Genomic DNA, 12,767 nt, shown 5'->3' with positions numbered 1-12,767 from the left:
TGAAATTTTTGACATTGTATGAAATGATGCTAATCGGTTGTTTTTATCGATAAACTCTAAATGAAAACAATTAAATATAACTTTGGAATAAGTAAATTCTCAGTTTGAAAATCAACCATGCGTTTTATTGTTTTGAACAAGCGCCATTTTTCTGCGTGTATAGTACAGCACCAGTTTCGACGTAGAGCTGTGCGCCGCTGCGTCACGCCACTGCCGCCGATTCTTGTCTCACGCCGACGCCGAACTATAGGCTTGTTCCCTTCCGAAGAAAGAACTCACTATTTTGTGAGTTTGTCGGGAGTGGGATTCGATCCCAGGTCCTCGGCGTGATAATCAAGTTCTAACCATCACACCAGATCCGCTCTACACGAATTTATGTTGTTAGTCTTAACCAATAATTAAAATCTTGGAACAATTTCAGATGAAATGCGTTTCAATTCATAACTATGAAACTTACAAATTCCTAATTTTCCGGTCTTCATATTGGCGGAAATTTTGAAGCAGTTTTTAGTGAAAATATGAATCAAATTAGATGACCACCATTTCGTGGCCATTTTAGGAAGTATGCTGAACTATTCCCGAGCAGAGTAAAATAGCTCAATAATAGCATATTTTGATTCGGAGACCAAAAAGTGATATTTGTTTGTTTGAGATAAGAGGTAAAAGTATTGAAAATAATATCTCATTTTTACTTCTGGAACATTATCATCATAGCACATTTAGCTCTTGGTAATATCTAACCAATAGCAGTGAGCTATTTGATTGATCTTCAAATATCAAATTTTGCTATTGGTTAGATGCTTCAAGAACAAATTTTTGCTATTATTTTCAGTATTTTTACCTCTTATCTCAAACAAACCAATATCACATTTTGATCGTCAGTACTTGACCTCTGCTCGAGTTGAATTAGTTTTTCATAAGCAATTGTTTATAGACAATAAAATTTTCATCAACAATTCTTCTGGGAATTCAACTGGGTATTCTCTAATTTTCCAAAAAACTCCAAAAACAGAGCTTGCATCTAGAATATTACGAAGGTTTTATTTCGGAAATTCTCCCCAGAACTTCATTTTAATTTTGAAGTTTGAAGTTCTGCATCCAGAATTTTCCGCAGAGTTGTCCGAAGATTTGTCCAAGCCTTTTAAGATTTCTCCAGTAGTTCCTCGAGAATCTCTCTAGAAGTTCCATGGGAATTTCTTCAGGATTTCATCAGGAATACCTTCAAAAGTTTCTCAGGAATTCTTCCAGGTGTTCCTCGGATATTACACCTGAAGTACCTCAGGAATTCTTTCAGTTCCTTGGGAATTCCTCCAGGAGTTCGCCGATTTTTTTTCAGGAGAGTTTCAGAAATTCCTCCAGGAGTTCCTCGGCAATTCAGTGTGGAGTTCCTAGGGAATTTCTCCGGGAGTTCCTTGGGAATTTCTTCAGAAGTTCCTCGAGAATTATTTTAGGAGTTCCTCGGGAATTCCTCCGGGAGTTCCTCGGCAATTCCTCCAGGAGTTCCTCAAAAATTCTTCCAGGAGTTCCTCGAGAAATCCTACATAAATTCCTCCGAAATTTGTCCAGCAGTTCTTCGGAAATCCTTCCAGGAGTACCCGAAATCCTTCCAGGAGTTTCCCTCCTTTATGTATTCTTCGGGAATTTCTCATCAATTTTTTTGAGATTTCTCCAGGGGTTACTCGGGAATTCTTCCAGAGTTCATCGGGAATTTCCCCACGAGTTCCTCGAGAATTCCTTCAAGGAGCTCCTCGGGAATTCTTCTGGAGCTCCTTAGGAACTCCTCTAGAAGTTCCTCGGGAATTCCTTTCCTCCAAGAGTTCCTCGGAAATTCTCCCAGAAGGAATTCCACTAGGAGTTGCTCGGGAATTCATTATGGAGTTCCAAGGGAATTTCTCCAGGAATTCCTCGAAAATTACTTCAGAAGTTCTTCGAGAATATCTTCAGGGGTTTCTTGAGCATTTTTTAAGAGTTCGTAGGGAATTCCTACAGGAGTTGCCCGAAAACTCTTCTAGGAGTTGCTCAGGAAGTTCTACATGGATTCCTCGGAATTTTCTCCAGATGTTCTTCGGGAATTTCTTGAGAATTCCTCTATGAGATCTTCCAGAATTCAAATAGGGATTGCTAAAAATTCCTTGGAAAATTGCTCTTGTATTCTTCGGAACTCTTTCGGGAATTCCTCCTGGAGTTCATCGGAATTTTTTCCAAGAGTTTTTGGCGATTCGTATTGGAGATGGAGATACTCGGGAATTCTTTCAGAATTCCCCGGAAATTTCTCCTCCAGTTCCATGGAAATTCTTCAAAAGATTCTCGGGTATGCCTCTAGGAGAATACATTTAGGGGCTTTTGAAGTTCCTCCAGGAGTTTTTTGATGATTCTCTGATTTTTGGAATTTCTCTAGAAACTCCTTGGAAATTCCTCCAAAAGTTCATCGAGAATCCCTCTAGCATTTTCTCGGGAATTATTCCAGAAGATTCTCGGGAAATGTTTCAGGAGTTTATTCAGGGAAAAAAAACCTCGAGAAACTATGAAAAACTGCTCGTGAAATTCTTGGAGAGATTCCCAAGATACTTGTAACTGCTCAGAATATTCCCGAGGAATCCCAAGAGGCATTTCCAAGAAACTCCTGGAAGTTTTCCCGAGAATATTTTTAGAGAACTCCTGAAGAGGCGGGGATGAACCAGCCTCGGGCTGAAAATCCCCATCATAAAGAGCCAATAATAATAATAACTCCTGAACTTCTGGAGAAATTCCCGAGGAACTCCTACAAGAATTGCTGAAGAACTCCTGGAAGGAATTTACCGAGGATCTCCTGTAGAAATTCCGAAGGATATCTTGAAGGAATTCCTGAGGATACTTGGATGAATTCTAAAGCAACTCCTGGAGGAATTGTTAAGGATCTTTTGGAGAAATTCTCGTCTATTTCCTCCGTGAATCTCCTGAGGGAGTATCCGAGAAATTCCTCGTGGAGGAATTCTCGTGGAACTCCTGGAAGAATTACCGAGGAGCTCTGGGAGGAATTTCCGAGGAACTCCTGGAGGAATTTACTTGGGAATTTACGAGAATCTCCTGGAGGAACTCCCGAGGTTCTCTTGTAGGAATTCCCGAAACTCCTGCAATAATTCTCGATTCGATTCGACTTCCTAGAGGAATTCCCGATGAAGTCCTAGAAGGATTCCCGTGAAACTCCTGTAGGAATTTTCGAGGAACTCCTGGAAGAATTGCCAAGGGTAATTTCTGGTAACATCTGGAGAAAATGCCGAGGAGCTCTTGAAAGAATTCTGCGGAAACTTCGCAAGAAATTCTTGCCAAACTTTTAGAGCAAATCCCGAGGAACTTTTGGAGGAATTCCCAAGGACCTTCAGGAGGAATTCTGTAAGAATTCCCGAAATTGCCTGGAGAAATTTCTGATGAATTCCTGCAGGAATTCCCGAGGATCTACAGGAGGATTTCCCAACAAACTTTTCAAGGAATTTAAGAAGGGATTCCCGAAGAGATTCTGGAGGAATTCCCGATAAAGTTCCGAAAAAGATCCCGAGGAACGCCGACAAAAATTTCCAAGGAACTTCTGTAAGAATTGCCGAGGACTTCCTAGAGGATCTTCAAGGATCTCCTGGATGAATTCTCGAGAAACCCCTGAAGGATTTTTCGAGGATGTTGTGGAGGAGTTCCCGAGGATCTCCTGGTGGAATTCTTAAAAAGCTCCTAGAGGAATCCCCGATAAACTCCTAGAGAAGTTCCCGAAGATCTTGTGGATAAATTTCCTTAGAGCTCCTTGAGGGATTCCCGAAGAACTCCTGGAGGAATTGCCAAAGAACTCCTGGAGGAACTTGTAGAAGAATTCCTGGGAGAATACTCGGGAAACTCAACTGAAGAAATTCTAGGGAAACTTATGAAAGAATTCCGGTGGAAGTCCTAGAGGATGTGAGATATAAGATGTACTGCATAAAGCTGTGGAAAGGAGATTGATCACAGCAGGCGATATAGAGCATTTGAATGTGATGCGAACTGTCAAGCAGACAATGTTAGCATCCCTGCTCAAGGATGGAAATCTAGTGATCATGATCAGATTTCGAATGTGTCGCGGTTAAACGGCATCGTGCGATCATAGCAACAACGATAACATTTTGTCGTCAAGCATCATAACAAACTACGGTCCTAGAAGAATGATTCGCTCGGCATGTTCGGGCGCGATGCGATCGCTATCATGAAGTCGAAATGATAAATTCGCGATTTCATTTACTTTTGGAGCATTCTTACTTATTTAACTTGAATATATGCTTATGAAGGTATTATTTCTAATCATGAATGCGGTTTACGGGTGCATAAAGGGCCTAAATTGTGATGAATAAAATTTATCATGACTTGTAACATGATCCGATAACGGGTCATCACGCGATAAACCGTGCATCAGATGCTTTGATTGCTCTGTGATACGAGTACGGTGTGAGGCGTCGGCTTCATGCTACTGAAAGAACAAGGCTATCTTGGATTATTCGTATCCTGTATCATTTATCGCTTGAAGTGATTTTCTTCCATCCTTGTCCCTGCTCGCGTAGCAACAACTCCAGGCTTCACCCAACCGCGTTCACTCTTGCCACTTGTGAACCGACGTCAGCCTGGGTAAGTTGTGTGTGCTGCACGTGAGGGTTGATTCCTTCCCAGTGAAATACTAAACTCCACATTGGCGAATTCCTGCCAGTTTTTTCGTTTAATTGAGGAAATGGAACCTATATTTTTGCTGGGAGGAATCACCCTTCAATGTGCATGCATTAGTGAACAAGTGAGGGAAACAAAACCCATATGAGAAAAGTGGAAGTTCAGTGTGATATTTTTCGGGGACGTAGCTCCCGCTGGAGCATGCGTGCGGAAAACTGTTTGTGCATGGGCAATTATTGACGGGAAAGAGTGTGAAAGTGCAACAAAAGAACAAATTCCAGCAGCGCTAGAGTGATCGAATTGTTTTGTTTTGTGCTTACAGCGTGTTGTTTGTCGTGGAGAAAGACTCCCGGCAATGTCCGCTTACGAAAAGCTAGGTCATAAAGATCCCGTTGTTTTGCTTCGAGCAAATGTCGGATCGGAAGCTTACAGCGTGTTGTTTGTCGTGGAGGAAGACTCCCGGCAATGTCCGCTTACGAAAAGCTAGATTAGAAAGATCCCGTTGTTTTGCTTCGAGCAAATGTCGGATCGGAAGCTTACAGCGTGTTGTTTGTCGTGGAGGAAGACTCCCGGCAATGCCCGCTTACGAAAAGCTAGGTTAGAAAGATCCCGTTGTTTTGCTTCGAGCAAATGTCGGATCGGAAGCTTACAGCGTGTTGTTTGTCGTGGAGGAAGACTCCCGGCAATGTCCGCTTACGAAAAGCTAGATTAGAAAGATCCCGTTGTTTTGCTTCGCACAAATGTCGGATCGGAAGCTTACAGCGTGTTGTTTGTCGTGGAGGAAGACTCCCGGCAATGCCCGCTTACGAAAAGCTAGGTTAGAAAGATCCCGTTGTTTTGCTTCGAGCAAATGTCGGATCGGAAGCTTACAGCGTGTTGTTTGTCGTGGAGGAAGACTCCCGGCAATGTCCGCTTACGAAAAGCTAGATTAGAAAGATCCCGTTGTTTTGCTTCGCGCAAATGTCGGATCGGAAGCTTACAGCGTGTTGTTTGTCTTGGAGGAAGACTCCCGGCAATGTCCGCTTACGAAAAGCTAGGTTAGAAAGATCCCGTTGTTTTGCTTCGAGCAAATGTCGGATCGGAAGCTTACAGCGTGTTGTTTGTCGTGGAGGAAGACTCCCGGCAATGTCCGCTTACGAAAAGCTAGATTAGAAAGATCCCGTTGTTTTGCTTCGCGCAAATGTCGGATCGGAAGCTTACAGCGTGTTGTTTGTCGTGGAGGAAGACTCCCGGCAATGTCCGCTGACGAAAAGCTAGATTGGAAAGATCCCGTTGTTTTGCTTCGCGCAAATATCGGATTGGAAGTTTGCATCGTGTTGTTTGTCATGGCAGATAAACATTGGCAATGTACGAAAAAAAAATATTAGAAAAAACACGTAGTTTTGATTCGTGCAAATGTGGTATCGAATGGTTACAATATATTATTTATCAAAGAGTGTCGTCAATGTTGGCTGGCCAGAAGAAGGATTATGGTCATGCAGTTTGTTTTCTGTGACTAGTCTTCCAATGAATGGCAAGGCAATAAACTTTATCTATAATGTATTTTATCAGATATCTCGAATTTGAACAACGGAGCAATGGGATAAATTTGGGTATAAGATTAAATAAAGACTCGAAGAATAAGATTTTTTTTTCTGGATCACCCAGTACCAAAACGGTAATTTCTTTTAAATACTACAAGTATAAAGACTTGCATTACCAACATAACTAACGAAATGAGATACAATTTGTAAGCATTGCCCTCAAAATTATTTCGCGAGCAAGGACGGCTGTATCGAGCGACCCCGAACGAGAAAAAGAGAGAGAGAGATGATAACGTCACTGTGCAAGCTCCTATTGCTCGTCGGAAAATATCACTCCCACAATTAAGCACTAAAATGTTCGAGCTATTTTCAAAAAGTAGCGGCAGCATAGTCAGAATGGTACCTCACAATGAAACTGTATTCGGTAGCTTCATAGCAGCAATTGCAACGTATGCGAAGATGTAATATAACAGTAACTTATTGCCCGTTGTGATGATTTATAGATTCCGACGCAAATGATTAGGCTCATTTTCAGCGTAGGTGCGTTATAAATGTTTGCTTACAATGCAAAACTATCACCAAATGTGTACCTAGCAACACAGCGTAAAATATTCACCAGGACGCGGTCTGGTTTTATATAAGTCTAAACAGGTGGAATCTCCGCAATATGTTAAATCGTTGTAAGTTAACACTCCAAATTGAGATACGGTAATTCATTTTTTTTTTGTTAAAAATGTGTAAAACTTTTTTAGAGTAGAAGGAGGATGTGAGATATAAGATGTACTGCATAAAGCTGTGGAAAGGAGATTGATCACAGCAGGCGATATAGAGCATTTGAATGTGATGCGAACTGTCAAGCAGACAATGTTAGCATCCCTGCTCGCGTAGCAACAACTCCAGGCTTCACCCAACCGCGTTCACTCTTGCCACTTGTGAACCGACGTCAGCCTGGGTAAGTTGTGTGTGCTGCACGTGAGGGTTGATTCCTTCCCAGTGAAATACTAAACTCCACAGAGGAGTTCTCGAGGAACTCCTGACAGAATTCCTGAGGATCTGCAGGAGGATCTTCTGAAGGAATTCGTGAGGAACTCCTGGAGGAATTCTTGAGAACCACTTGGGGGTATTTCCGAGGATGATCGGGGGGAATTTCCGAGAGTATTCGCGAGGACTTCCTGGGAGAATTTTCGAGGAATTCGCGAAAGAATTCCTAGAGAAATTCCCGGATTTTGGTATAAATTTCGACTTCTAACATTAATTTTATACTAAAGACACAATATGGGGTGTGAAGACATTTCAGCGTGCCTCGTGAAGACGTTTGAAAATTTCACCTGGCATCCCTGGATCAGCGGCGCGCCATACGCCATACGATACGATACGATACGATACGATACGATACGATACGATACGATACGATACGATACGATACGATACGATACAATATACGATACGGAGCCTTTTCTCCGGCTTGTTTTGGCCGGCCGAATCTAACTTTTTAGATGATTTCTGAACCTTCACGGTTTCAGTGTCCAAATTATACCTTATCCAACCAGATCTTATTCAACAGTTCTTGCTCAACACGCGTGTGGATAGCATTTGCGCGCAGATAAGAGCCCACAAATCCGCTGAAATGCTACACATAGGTGCGTCCTGGAGCAGCCCGAAGTGCGTTTGAAGAGTAGTGAAGTTCAAATTACGCTATTTATTTATTTGTTCGGCTTAGGCTTCGGTGTGAGCGAAGCGAGGAGCAAAAGCTCCCATTTTATGCGGCGAAATGCGATTTGCCTTGGGGTTCCGCTTTGGAGTGCGATGATGATTACACATTCCGCCAAACGTAGCAGGCCGCGAGCGAGGCGGCAAAAGGCATCGCGTCATCCGGTATCCGAATACCGCCTGCTTTGATACGAAGCACAACCTTGTACTCTCGTGTGGTTTCCATGGTAGGTAAAAGTGACAAATGCTTCTGTTTCGCATCCGGGAAGGATGTGTTGGCGGCACACCGCATTCCGGAAACCGGGGAGCCAAGCGCCGATCGTTTTTACAGCACGTAATTACAATCGATATAAAATATACATTAGAACGGAGCCGGAGGACATAATTTAACCATAAACGAGCTTTCCGCTTCCACGTTCTCGCGTGGGAATGACAATAGTTCTGTGTCTATTCGTGGAAGCTTAGGCGAGAATTGGGCAGAATGATCTCACAAAAGGTAAACTTGTTTTATAGACTGTCATGTTATTATGAATAAATCCACCTTGTACTTGTAGTTTGTTCAGATAAAGCTGTAATATTAAAAGCGAAAATGCTGATCTGCTTTACCGTACAATAAAACTTAATAAAACTGTCTTTCACGGTTACATTCACAGCACATAATGATGCCTTCTGCAGTACTTTCCCCTACGCGTGATGTTGGATGGTGTAGGAAATGAATGGAATTTACATTTAATTTACCGTGTAACGGAGAGTTTCAGCAAGAAAGTAACAAATGCTATCCAAAATTGAACTCCCTATAGTGCAGAAATCGTGGCTAGGGATCTCGTGGCACCACCATTGGGCTCCTGGATTCGACGTTTTCCACAATGCCTCTGGTCGGTGATTTCCATTTTCCGGTCGGTTCGCCGGATGGAAATGCAGCCACCACCACATTACATATTTCAGAGAGTGCATTTTGGGTGTAGGTACCTACCGAAGTTATGGGGTTTTCAAATGGCAATGACGAAGAACGCCGTGCTGCTCTGTTCGTGTGTAAAGAATGCATACGTTTGCTCGTGAAATCATTCGGCAGGTTTGCGGTAGATTTGTAGAACGGAAATGAATTTATTTATTGAGCAAAATCAACTCGGCAGTGCTGGTCCATTTTCTGGCATACCCGGTCGTATTTGAATCATTCGTTACTTTGCAAAATTCAGTAACTATTCACTTCCGAAAATATTCCCACCGTCAGCGAAGCATACAAATTGGACGGATTTGTTGATAATTGTTCTCCTCGCATTCAAACCCTCTCGCTTGATGATTTCTTTCAACGTAATATTCACAAGAACATATGATAATAAATATATAGCATTAGCATAATTGACCGCCCGTAATGTAGGGATCATGAGAGATAATAAATATAAGATTTGATGAATAAGCTCATGGTCAAGAAACTGCATCAGATAATAAATACATGAATTGTGAGGAACGTTGGTGTAGGAAAAAATCAATCACAGTAAGCAGGCATCTAGTCAGCATTGAAATGTAAACGTCAGTTTTTTGGTTAGCTTTGGAATAGAATAAACGTGTTTTGAAGGAAAGCGTGTTAGTGCTTTGAATTGGGAAGAAATTCAAGTTACAAAAAGGATCTGAGAATATTTCGATCACTATATTGGCGCAATTACTTCCGAAGAACGGTCCATTAACTAGTGGTGAAGTGCTTCAAATTATTTAAAAATTTCAATCGGTGTGCATGTGAGCAAAAAATTCTAGCAGTTGTTGCCACTGGAAGCGTGGCGGTCAGAGAAAAATAATAGGGAAGTGGAACCATCTCGGCAGGGGTCCTATTTTGGGCACTTTTCTGCTATAACTCAGCCAATTCTGACCCATTGACACAGTTTTTGGAACGCAATGAGATACGTATAGTATCTAGCCGTGTACAAAATTTCAAGTCAATTGGTTTGGAACTGACTGAGTTATAGCAAAGAGTGCCCAAAATACCGGCCGCTGCAAAAGTGGTTCACTATCCTACACTGAACGAAAATTACTTGCACGATTCCGTTTGAAGTGCATCCGAAGTTATCCGTTGTCTCATGTTAGTGATCGTGTTCAGTCCGTGCAACCTTTGGTTGAAGACGGTATAATACAAAAGAAATGTAATTACATCTAAATCGTGAATAAAACATCATTTTTCGGATGATTTTTATTAACTACTAGAAGACTGCTTCTTAGAGATCACAGTCATTCACGTTTATTCTGCGTGGCGTGTGACACGATACGACAACTCTCACCTCGTTGTCACGCGACTCTTGTCACTCGATTCCGATTGTCGTCTCGAGTGAGGTGAGAGCTTCATTTTAGATGTGAGAAACCAAATGAACCAAAACAAATGTGGTGTTCATTTGTAGAACTGTCAAATCGGCGGTGCATCAAGAATGCGCTTTGATTACGGCTTATTCGAAAAGCGGTATTTTCATTGTTATTTAAATTTAATATGTTTTTAATATTTTCACGTAATAAACACGAAATATTAACCGCATAAAGAAAAGTTATATGAGATTCAATAATTATGAGGTACTTCACAACTTTCAAAGTGAGTATTTTCCATTATTTTGGTGTCGCAAACATTTCAGGCGTTTGGACCTTATTTAAAATTATTCGCGTGCCTTGTGTTATTGAACTCCAAGAAACTTCCGCAAATTTTCGTTTTTGCTCATGGATAGTTTGATCCATGGTAATATTTTAGAATTACTAAAGCCGGAAGTTCCGGCCCCGAACCCGCATGCTGACTGTGGCAGAAGTTTGATGACGGAGATTCTTATTTTGAGGTAAGTTTTTCGATGTGCTAGGTGGAAGAATGTGATTTTATCCTCACGTTTCTATCCTATGCATGTTTGTTTTTCCTTCCAGACCTCATCGACGGTTTCGGCCGCGGTCGTGCAGCGGAAATAGTGAAGGTGTCCCCGGTGTCCCGTACCGTATAGACGGAACCATTGGATGAAATTGAAAACATCCAGTCTCTCTACCTTCCGGTCGTACCAGTTTGGTGATTTCCAACTAATAGCAAGAACTTCCAAGTACAGCTGTGAAATGGATTTTCTTCGGTGGAATCTACATCATACAAGTGGATGCTGGGACTGCCGTTGGGCTGAATTATTAATTGAAATTGTTGTGGACACAAAAGGACCAAGTACTAAAATGTGTAAATGCTTCAAGATCATACGTGACAAAGTATAATAAAAGTATTCCACGATGCTGTGGATATCTATTGCTTAAAATATTTCTTTTCTCCAACGACTGCATTGAAGAATTACGTAGCTACATTTTCACAATAATTGCTCAATCTTTGATCAGGATTTTTTCTTTTGTGGTTTCTTTCGAATATCTGGATATTTTTAGACAGTTTCAAGTTTTCAGAGGAATTTCTGAAGAACCTATTAGGGTATTTTTTATGTCCGAAAATTCGAAAAAAAATCCTTCGGTATTCCAACAAGGAAGAATCTAGCGGTGATCGCTAAATGGGCTGCAGAAAAACATCAGTTATCAAGCGGAAGCTGTAGTCTAGTCTTCTGGGAATTTCTAAAGGAGTTCCTCCGGGAAATCCTTCAGGCATTCTTCTGGTAAAATACATAAATTTTCCGAAAATTCCTCCAGGAAGTTTCTCCGGAAATTCCTCCAGGAGTTTCGCCGGGAATACCTCAAACAGTTTCTCCGGGAATTCCTCCAAGAGTTCCTACGAGAATCCTCCAGGATTCCTAGAATTCCTCATGTATTTCTACCAGGTTTTCTGGAATTCCTAAAGGATTCTTGGAAATTCCTGCAGGAGTTCCTCCAGAAGTTCCTCAAAGAAATCTTCCGGAAATTCCTCCAGGAGTTTCTCAGGCAATTGCTCCAGAAGTTCTTCGAAAATTCCTTCAAGAGTTCTTTTCTGGGAATCCCCCAGGAATTTCTTTGGGAATTCCTACAGTAGTTCCTTCGGAAATTTCTACAGAAATTCCTCCGGAAATTCCTCTAGGAGCTCCTCCGGGAATTCCTCCAGAAGTTCCTCAGAAAATTCCCTCGTGAATTCCTACAGAAATTTCTCCGGAAATTTCTACAGGAGTTCCTAAGATAATTCTTCCTTGTATTCTTAAAAGAACTCTAGGATTTTCTCTCGGAATTCCTTCAGGAGTTCCTCCGGGAATTTAGCAAGAATTTCTTTCGGGAATTCCTTCAGGAGTTTCTCCGATAATTCCTGAAGGAGTTCCTTCGGGAATTCCTCAAAAATTTCTCTGGGAATTCTCTAAAACAGTTCCCAAGAGAATTCCGCCAGGATTTCCTCCGGGAACTATTCCAGGAATTTCTCCGAGAATTCTGTCAGGAATTTCTCCAAATATTCTTCCAGTAGTTCCGCCGGAAATTCTTCCAGAAGTTTCTCCGGGATTAAATAATTTCTGTAGAAATCTCCGCAGGAAATCCTTGAAGAATTCCTGGAGGAACTCTTGAAGAATTCCTGGAGGAACTCTTGAAGAATTCCCGAAAAAAAAAACTCCTGGAAGAATTCTTGGAGGAACTCCTGGAAGGATTCTGGGAGATATTCCTGGAAGAATTCTCGGTGAAACTCCTGGAAGAACTCTTGGAGAAAAGCCTGAAAGAAATCCTGAAGGAAGGTTTGAAAGAAATCCCGGAGATATTCCTGTAATAATTCCCGAGAAAACTCCTGCAGAAATCACCAGAGGAAATCCTGGAAGAATTACCGGAGGAACTCCTGCAATATTTCTGGAGGAACGTCGGTAGAAATCTCCGGGAGATGTCCTGGAAAACCCCCTGAAACCATTACCGGAAAAAACTCTTGGGAGAATTCCCTGTGAAATTCCTGCAAGAATTCCTAAAGTCATTCCTGAAAGAATTTCCGTTGGA

At 41.7% G+C, this 12,767-nt stretch overlaps 1 long non-coding RNA gene across 1 annotated transcript; it reads left to right on the top strand.

Annotated features, from left to right (window-relative positions):
* Window positions 1–10,117: 10,117 nt before the first annotated feature.
* On the top strand, window positions 10,118–11,146 carry LOC109428305 (uncharacterized). The gene is made up of 2 exons (XR_002134450.3): window positions 10,118–10,696; window positions 10,779–11,146. It is a non-coding gene; the product is annotated as an uncharacterized LOC109428305 (long non-coding RNA).
* The last annotated feature ends 1,621 nt before the right edge of the window (window positions 11,147–12,767 follow it).

This window comes from Aedes albopictus, chromosome 3, assembly GCF_035046485.1.
Source record: "Aedes albopictus strain Foshan chromosome 3, AalbF5, whole genome shotgun sequence".
Taxonomy (NCBI): Eukaryota; Metazoa; Arthropoda; class Insecta; order Diptera; family Culicidae; genus Aedes; species Aedes albopictus.
This window is presented reverse-complemented; position numbering and strand designations above follow the sequence as displayed.